Below are 9,567 nucleotides of genomic sequence, written 5' to 3'. Positions count from 1 at the left end.
GGATACTAGTAGTGTAGCCCGGCGTCAAGGAAGTGGACGAAAGAAAACAGCAACATCAGCAAAAATGGTTCGAAAATTAAAGAAGCGCCTTGAGCGAAATCCTTGTCGCAGTGGCCGAAAAATTGCCCGTGAGCTGAACATATCGCAATATTCCATTCGGCAAATATTGAAAAATGAGCTCGGGGTAAAACCGTTGAAATACCAAAAAGTACAAGAACTTATACCGCAACAAAAAGAAAATAGACTCAAAAGAGCTAAAGAGTTACTTTGCTTGGCCGAAAGTGGTGAACTGCCGAATTTAGTTTTCTCCTATCTCCGATGAGAAACCATTCGTTGTCCAGCAGTTTGTAAACAAACAAAATGATTGTGTTTACTTGCCAAAGAGGTCAGCTGAAAATGTGCACCTTTGGTGGCCACCAGAACTCAAGCGCCGGCCATGGTGATGGTGTGTGCCGCCATAACAGCCGATGGTCGCTCTCCGCTTATTTTAATCGACCGTGGCATCAGAATAAATGCTGAATATTATCACGAAAATATTCTGGGGGTGTATTAAAGCCTTGAACACGCAAACATTTTGGCCGCAGACCTTGGACCTTCCAACAGGACTCAGGTATGGTATTTAGCACGCGCCACCCAAGAATGGTTTAAAAAGAGGTTCCTCGCTTCATACCAATCCGTTGGACTAGTGTGTCTGGAGCATTTTAGAAAGTAAGGTTAGCACTAAGAAATACCAAAGTGTCGATAACCTCAAGCAAGCCCTTCGTCGGGAATGGGCCAAAATACCGCAGAGCAACATTAGGCCATCGTGTGACGGTTTCATTGACCTTTGAAGGCCATAATTCGTGCCAAAGGTGACCAATTCGAACAAATCTAAACTTATTCTAAAATTTGATGCTATTTTCCAATTTTTTTTCAATAAAATTAAAAAAAAGAAATGTAAAAATTATGGCGTTTGACTTTGTTGCAGTTTTTTTTTCTCACCCTATATCTATTACTTTATCATAAAATAAAAGTTTCAAAATCTTTTAAAGTAAGAGAAAATGTTATTGTTACACAAATCCTGTAACTGTCATTCCACTGCTCACATCACAGCTGTTTTGTGAACTGTTTTATCGACGCCCATAATCCTTGCACAGATGCTTTTTTAAGTACTAGCTATGCAAGCCAATCAACACTATTAAAGAGAAAAAGGACATCTCATTCCCGCTCTCACTTCGTTGCAAGAGACTGCTGAACGTAAAACCAGACGACTTTTTAAAGGATATGCCTGAAGCCTGCAACTCTTCAGTTGCGAGTTTCATTTGACGAAGAACGGTACATTTTGCGGAATTCGTTATTTACTTCTTTCAAAAAAACCAAAAAAAAAAAAAACATAGCTACAAATGAAATTTATGGTGAATAAAATGCAAATGGAATTAAATCAAAATCGAGGAAAAGTGAAACGAATCTAAATATTTGATAACCGAAAAAACCGGGCAAAATAGCGTTTAAAGTTAGAAATTCGCCAAAATAAGTGAGGTGTTTGTGCAAAATAAGTTTTCGGAAAAATCCATAACACAAAGATATTAAAATATTATTGGTGTTTAGTGCTAAGCGTTGTCGCGTCTGGCCCTTTGCATATCCTGCAGTGCATGCCAGAGGAAAAAGGAATGTGATTTTAATGCGCTAATTGCCAAAAAAGGATGTAAATATCATTGGCCGAAATAATTCGGAATTTGTTTGCTTGGGCCACACTTTAAAATCAAAAGGACATTTTGCCACCTGGAATTGCTGGAGGAAAAAGAAGAAGGTAATTTGTTTTAATGGCAGAATTTTTTGTGAATATTTTCCTTAAATACATTGATGAGCACCACAAATTAGACCTCTTGCATCAACCCTTAATAGTAGTAGAATTTTCCCCATAAACCACCACCACCCTCGGCATGGCCAAAAAACAAAAAACAATCTCTCTCTTGGCTACGCTCAATGCTCTTAAGTGCGGGGGTGTTTCTCCAGCTCTCTTGCGGGCAAAGAGAGTGGAGTAGAATAGAGTAGTGTGTAGTAGCCGTGTGGAGCTTTTCATTCAAGATATTTTTTGTTTGTTGCTTGCTTGCACAGAGCTTTAGGCTTTCGGGGGGTATGCGTAATTTAGCGTGAAAGTATGCATTATTATACACTACGCCATACAATTTCATGGCGGTACATTTCGTTTTGGTTCCATGGTGGTGGCGGCGACTGCGGCAGAATGGTTGTTAGTGATGGTGTATGCAGAGTTGGACCCCCTCCCTCCTTTCCCCGTATCGTCTGTTCACAATGCTTGTAGTTTAGTGTGGCGGTGTATTTGTTTGCGCTGGGGTTTTTGTGTTCTTTTTGAGGATTTGTGCATTCCGGTAGCCGGATTTAAAACACGCCATCATCGTTCATTCTGGTTTGTCTGTTAGTTGGAGTTGTTGTTTTAGTTGGCATTGCTGCTGTTGGATGGTATACTATGAAGATATCAAGAACTAGTAATCTTTGTCAGTGTATGATATGGTAGTGGATTTATACACAGACGCACACACACACACACACACACCGGCACACACCTGCTAGCCAACCTACCTATTTTTACAAATACTAATATAAATGTTGTGTAGTAATTTCATTTTTTAGACGTGCCTGTTGTTGTTGTGGTTGTTTTTGTGAATTCCTTATAAATTACATTCTGTAAAACATGAACAATCAATTTAATTTTTTACAACAAAAGCAAAAAAATATCAAGAAATAAAAATATAATACTTAGCATTATTTCAACGTTGCAAACTTAGTTTGTGGTGGCAATGATGTTTCACTAAAGCGCGTCCTGGTATTTCCAGCTACATGATGGTAATAACGGTAGTATTAGAATCTGATAGTTTGAGTTGGAGATATTCAAATATTTCAAAATTCAAATTTAAACGAAAAGCACTTGCTTCGTTTTCGTAATTTTGTAATGGAAAACAAGTGTAAGGACGAGCTGCCAAAACCACTTTTAGGGATATATATGTCACACAGAAAGAACGGGATTGGAAAGCCAGTTAAAATGTCAAGACTACATTGCAATCCTTAGAAATCAACAAATTACCCAATTCAACAAATTACAGTTACCCAATTATTTTTAATGGACCAATTTTTCTTGCAAACATTTTTTAAAGAAATCATCATTGGGCGCCATTTTGTGTTTCCTCGATTTTCCTAAAGGTTTTACTAGAATTTTAGGTACGGGAACGGCTTTTATGTAAACAATATAAATATTTGGCGATCTCCGCAGATTCTGGAACAAAACAAACAATAGCTTGGCCAGCACATGCTTTATTTTTATCATTGGGCGCCATTTGTGGTTGTCTTCAATTTATCTGTTGGTTTAACTACAAATTTGGGCACGGGAACGGGTTTCTTCTAAATAAAGAGCGAGAGTCAGGATTCCGAAACAAAGTTGATATTTTAAAACTTTAACTGGAATATCATTCTGAACGTTTTAATATTTTGGATTCTCTTAAGACTGGTATCAAAATGATTGAGAAAAAATATTGAACATATGCCTAATGAAAACTCTAGATTTTCGGTCTCAGTCTCAGCCACAATATCAAAATCGATATGGCTAAAATTTGATGGAATACGATTTTTAGACTTTTCAATGCCAAAAGTTAAATAATGGCTTAGTTAAAAACCGAATTTTTTAAGAGGCTTTTATAGATAGAAGTCCTTGCATAGTTGTTTCATAAATAGAAGAGCTCTTGCAGGTACTCCATAGACGGAAGAATTTTTAGGCTTTTCTATGATTATACTCTTTGGATAGAATACCTTTTATATGAAGAAGCATACATATATAGAAGTAATTTATCAATGGAAAAACCCCTTTCTTGTAAAAACTGTGCAATAGAGGTCCACATTTCAAAAGGAGTCCCATATAGTAGTGTCTATCGATTTTATATATTTTATTTTCCAGTTTGGCTGGACTAAACAGAAGTTTAACTTTTCGTTACTAAAGTATGCTCACTACCCTCGCCACAGTATTAGAGCCCCTAAAGTATGCTTATAAAGAAAAATGTAAAATTAAAGTATAGATGGCGTTCCCCATAAACGACAGGAAAATATTGAGAACACATTTACCAATTTCTTACCCTTTTGAGTAAATATTCTATTAAATCTAGATTGTGCAACCTCTGTTGCTGTTGAGATATGTTGGCCCTTCCCAATGAATCTTTTTTGTATACGCATATATGTACGAAGATTAAAATCTCAAAATCTCTGTAATCGTAGCGACTACTATAGACAGAAGACAGGATCCCCAAAATTTAGTATAAAATTCTGTCAAGAAGCTGTGAGATGACTGACATTTTTAGCAATTTTTTCTATGAGTAGCGCCATCTAGGTTTGGCTGAACGAGTAAATAAATAAAAACTAAAGAAAACTAAGTATACTTCCAGGCCGGACATTTGATAATAGTAAAAGACACTTAATAAGTCAATTAACGTAAAGTGATTTTTTATCCCATTTTATAAAGCCTTTCTTTTCTTAGTTAAAAATTCTGGGGAGCGCCTAAAATAAGACTATAAAATACTAAAGATAAATGTTGAAGACTCGTTACATATGACTCTAAGATGATGTGTAATTTGGCTTCAATGTTGTTTATGAAGCTACTGGCTATAATCTGTGATAATCCCTGAGAAAAAACAAAATACGTCGGGGTTTGGAATCTGTGAGTAGATCTGTTTCTATCAATAAAAACGTCCTATATCTCTTATGTTTAGAAAATCTGTACTAATTTACTATATATGACGAACAACGGACGGAAACGCAATGGAAGTAGACCTATTTCAACATTAAACCAAATATTTCATTTCAAAAAAGAAAAATACTTTCCATGAAATAAAAATATACATGAAGCACTATTGCCTGGATGTAGGTGGAAAATCTGTGGACGTCGATTTAATATTAAATTCTTAGTCTTTCTTATTTTTATCTATCGGAAAATGATATCCACATTTCAAAGTACAAAATCTCTATAGGGTGCAAATGATTTTAATCATTACATTATAAACCCCAGGCCCCAATACACCCATAAATCGTGTAGCGTACCATACAAATCGATCCAAATCCGGTATACCCTCCTCCCTATTTACATTCGGTATTTGTGTAATACATTTAAGCTGCTGCATCAGCATTATTGTAGAGCTTATGCCATGGGGAGGAGGGGAATATTACACATATAGTGGAGCACCACTCCACAACTGACACATGGCATATATATCTCTGTGATCCCAGAACGATTTAAAGCTCTTCACATAGACTGAGGCAAATAGACACACACACTAACACACACAGAGACGACCATCCATACACATGCAAAAATGTTAACATTCTGACATAACACACTAATTCCTTTACTAATCCCTGGTATTATAAATTGCACTTCAAGTTTTTATGCCATAATAACAATTGCAACAACAATAACAAACAAACATCATAGAACACCAGCAGCAACAATAGCAACAACAACATCAAAAACAACCAGCAATTCATAGTCGTGGTTATAACTTACACACAGACATACACACACACACACTGTTACACTCCAATCCGACTCTGGACTCTGTTACACTTTGGCCCATATGAGCGAGCGAAGCAAGCAGTGCCTGATAGTTCTGGTGGCAAGGAATGTTATCCTGTCTGCCCGTCCAACCGACCGACCGACCGACCGACCGACCGCATCGTTTATAGTTATGTATTTGAGTATTAGCTCTTGTTCCCTTGTTTGGTTAGTTTTCTAATTTCTATTTTTGTTTGCTGCGGCAGCATTGTCCGTTTGTTTTTATGATTATGTACTTAAATTCATCCGAACACCTCTTCTCGTCGCTTTGCCCCCCTCTGGGTCCCCCCAGTGCTTAATGACTCGACTCCCCGGCATTTAAAGTCAGCTCGGTGTGCTGTTGCGAATCGTATGTGTAGTTGTGTGGGATGATGTGTTTCCATAACCTAAGAGGCGATTAAGTTTTATTTCCTTTCCGGGCTTTGCAACATATGCTGTCTTATGGATTATTGAGGCTTTCGGGTATCACCAGGCGGGCACCAGCCGGTCTTGAAGATCTCGGGAAATGTTGTCATTTGGTGAAAGCCAAGCGCGGGTGGCTTTTATGATGCACATTGCGGGATGCATACATGTACCAATAATTTTCCTGCTTTGAGGTCATCTTTGTCTTGAGAAGTTTAATTTTTATAAAGTAAAGACATTTAATGCCATGTTTACGTTAGAACTTTTTGTAGGGTTAACCTACTTTGAGAGGATTTATTTGAAGTAAAAGTAATGGAAATGACAATTTAAATCCAAATCCAGTGGGTTAACCCTCATATATATAAACGTACTGTAAGAGAGATAGAGAGACAAAAAGAGAGAGAGAGAAAGACATAAATAAATTCTTTAGTTTTTTTAAGTAAGAAGTTTGTGGGTGTTTTTAAATACTACACCTTTTTTGAGTAAAGCAGGAAGGAGATGAGCTAAAAGAGATTGTCAAAAGAAAAGTGTTCTCCGCGGATTGCTCTCTTTTACAGATATTTTGTGTTAACAGACGACTTCGAGCATAAATTTGCCAAAGTTTTTTTTTTTTAAATGTTTGGATATATCTATTATGCAGGTGCCAGATGACTGAGGACTGGAAGGAATATAGCTACAGCAAAGACATTAGAGATTTAGAGAGTATGGATATCCCGTTTGGTGGTCCTGGAGGTGTGGGATTTTTTAGGGATCTTCAAGACGATCGAACTCTTACTTGTTTAAGCAATTGGGTTCGTGATTTTTGGACTTAGTGGAGTGAGATCCCTAGCGGATTATCAAATGGCAACAAAGCTGCCTACAAATCATGACAGGAGACTATATTCTGGTGCTGCGGATTTCTAGTGTCCCCCTACCTATGATAGGTTTTTTCTTGTGAAGCTCTGTGGTGACTGTGCTTTGTACTCAAATCGCTGTTAGAACATCGGCTGGAATGTAAAATTACGTCCTCAACCGGGTGCCCATTAAGGGGTGATCCACACCTAATCAAGGTGATGACTATGGCAAAATGTGTGAGAGCGAATTAATACTAATATCCATGTGTGGGTGTTGATAGACTAGTTTATTCATCAGGTGCTAAGACCACTGTTAGATAGGCTATATGGCAGGGTCGGGCAGATAGTAGCATTTTAATTTTCTCCGAATTTTCTTAGCCTCTCATTACATTATTTCCAAGCATAGGTGTCCAAAAATTAGGAGAGAGAGACAGAGAGAGAGGAGAGAGAAAGTTTACGTTAGAGTAATGCCTCCTTGTTAAGGCTCAGTTAGACGTGACATACAATATCGCCGTGGCCATAAACATAACCGTATGTACACACATTACATGCGTTATGGCTAAGCATTATGGTATATATCACTTATAATAAATTACATTGCACCCCATAAGATTTTATATGGTTATGGTTATGGCTGTCTAATGGAACCTTTAAGCATAGATACGAGAGACACCGGGACCTTGCATGAATGGTTACCGATGCTGTGGAGAAAACTATGCCAGCTTAGAGCACACGTGCCTGTATTTAGTCCTGATATATGGTAGACGCGTTGTGTACATTCTCAAAATTAGTGAAAATGGCATGTTCAAAAATGTAGGAGGTGAAATCGCAAAGCATAAATAAAATCTACCGAAGAGTTAGATTAGACTTTGGATTCTTTGGTCTCTCATTAGTCTTCTGTTGAAAGTTGTAAATGACACAGAGCGTACTCGATCGATTCGTTTGGTCTTCGCTCTTACATACATGGTCTTCGTCCTTACATAGCCAGTGTAGGCTACGAGTTTTTCAATAGGTCATCTGTAGTCAAGTCAAGTTTTCAGCACATAAAGGTATTCTATCCGAATCCACTTTCAGTCCTCCCAATTGCATACCTGCCGCCTTATCCCTTTTAACTTTGCTATAAAGGTCAAAGAACTTTGAAGGAACAAAAGTAATTTCGTCCTCTGCCTTAGGGCCGCTGAAGTAACTGTCTTAAATCCAAACACACCGATGCATAACAATTTAAAGTATGTTTTCCTTAATTCATATTCCATTAAAATTGAAAACAGCAACAGCAATGGTAGCTAAGAAGTTTGGTTTCATCTCAAACCTCCCGTCCCCTCTCAGTTTCCTCTTTAAACATTTCCTTTACACTTCAACTGCCTAGAAGAAAAAAAGCTGAACTGCGCAATACCTACCTGCCTGCCTGTCTGCCCCTCATTGAAGGCAGCTATGAATGAATTCATCGTTCACGGATTTTTACAACAAATCATTCATACGCTTCATGAACCGAACTCGAACTTTGGTTCTGTGAATTTCATCAGATTTTGCTCTGTATCCTTTATTCAGCGCTCGAATTGCTGCAGTCTTGCAATTTTCTCTCTCTCCCTCTGAGGAAAAAAAAACACAACAACAACAATGAGAAACGGGAAAAGATGAAAAAATTATGCTAAAAACACAAGAACAACAACAACAACAGCACAAATAAACGACAATAATCACAAAAGGCATTCGAAGCGTCGTCCGTTTGTCTGATTGTTGGCGTTAGTTATTTTTTTTTGTTTTGCTCTTCCACTTCCGTTTCTAGATAAATATTTTACACGATTGTTGTGACGGAAAAGACAAAAAATGAAAATAACCGAAGAAATGTGAATCTCTCACTCGGTGTGAGAGTGTGACTGTCTCTCTGTGTGTGTGTTTGTGAGTGTGCGACATTTTTTCTTTTGTGAATGGATAGATGGATGCTTTTTGCTTTAATGCCTATGATAATGATGGTGGCAGGAGCAGCAACAGCAGCGCCAAGTGCTGCGATGAAGATGTTGATGGCGGTGCGGATAATGGCGACTAAAAATGTGAATATATGGAACGATGCTGCTGCTGCTGCTGCAAAGACGGCGATGAGGATGGAGATGAAGGCGATGACTTTGTGTGTTCTTGCAATTATGCCAGTACAGTAGTCTCAAGTATTGTATTTGTAGCTGTCTCTGTGTGTGTGTGTGTGTGAACAAAACACAGCAGCAACTGTAGCAGCATCAGCAACAACAAAGCCTTGCAATGCATTCTAAAAATGCAATCACAAAAACAACAACAACAACCATAACACGAACTAAAATTCTATAACAAATACTCATAAATTTGCCCATGAGTGTGAATGTGTTTGTGTGTGTGTGAGTGTGGGTGTGTGCTATGTGGCAAACAATGAACCAACTTTTCACCGACAGACATTCATTTTATTGTCCCATTGCCAGGATAAGATGGAAATCTTTTATCAACAACAAAAAATAACAACAACGGCAACAACAACTGCAAACCAAGCAAAAACCTAAAACGTTATTAAAAGAGCCAAGAATGGCTATGACACAAAAGCAGCAGCAGCAACAACAACAGCAACCGATGTCTAACACTTGTCTGGCTAGATATAGTGCGATTTGTAAGGCGGGTGGTGTGAAAATTGTGGGGAAAATGCCCTGTAAAGCATCGAAATAGCCAGAGCAGTACAGAGGGATAGTTCAACAATAAATAAATTTTCCTTTGAACAAGGCT

The 9,567-nt window shown here is 37.9% G+C and overlaps 1 protein-coding gene across 2 annotated transcripts in view; it reads left to right on the top strand.

Annotated features, from left to right (window-relative positions):
- Positions 1-1,291: 1,291 nt before the first annotated feature.
- The window catches only part of LOC101888173 (beta-1-syntrophin), a 60,215-nt gene continuing 51,939 nt past the window's right edge, over positions 1,292-9,567 (top strand). For both annotated transcript variants that reach the window (XM_011298087.3, XM_011298086.3), the window contains exon 1: positions 1,292-1,789. The gene's annotated coding sequence lies outside the window, so the exon portion shown is untranslated. The remainder of the gene's footprint in view (positions 1,790-9,567) is intronic.

The sequence above is a fragment of the Musca domestica genome, unplaced genomic scaffold (genome assembly GCF_030504385.1).
Source record: "Musca domestica strain aabys unplaced genomic scaffold, Musca_domestica.polishedcontigs.V.1.1 27, whole genome shotgun sequence".
Taxonomy (NCBI): domain Eukaryota; kingdom Metazoa; phylum Arthropoda; class Insecta; order Diptera; family Muscidae; genus Musca; species Musca domestica.
Note: the sequence above shows the minus strand (reverse complement) of the source record. Positions and strands in the feature narration are given on the sequence as shown.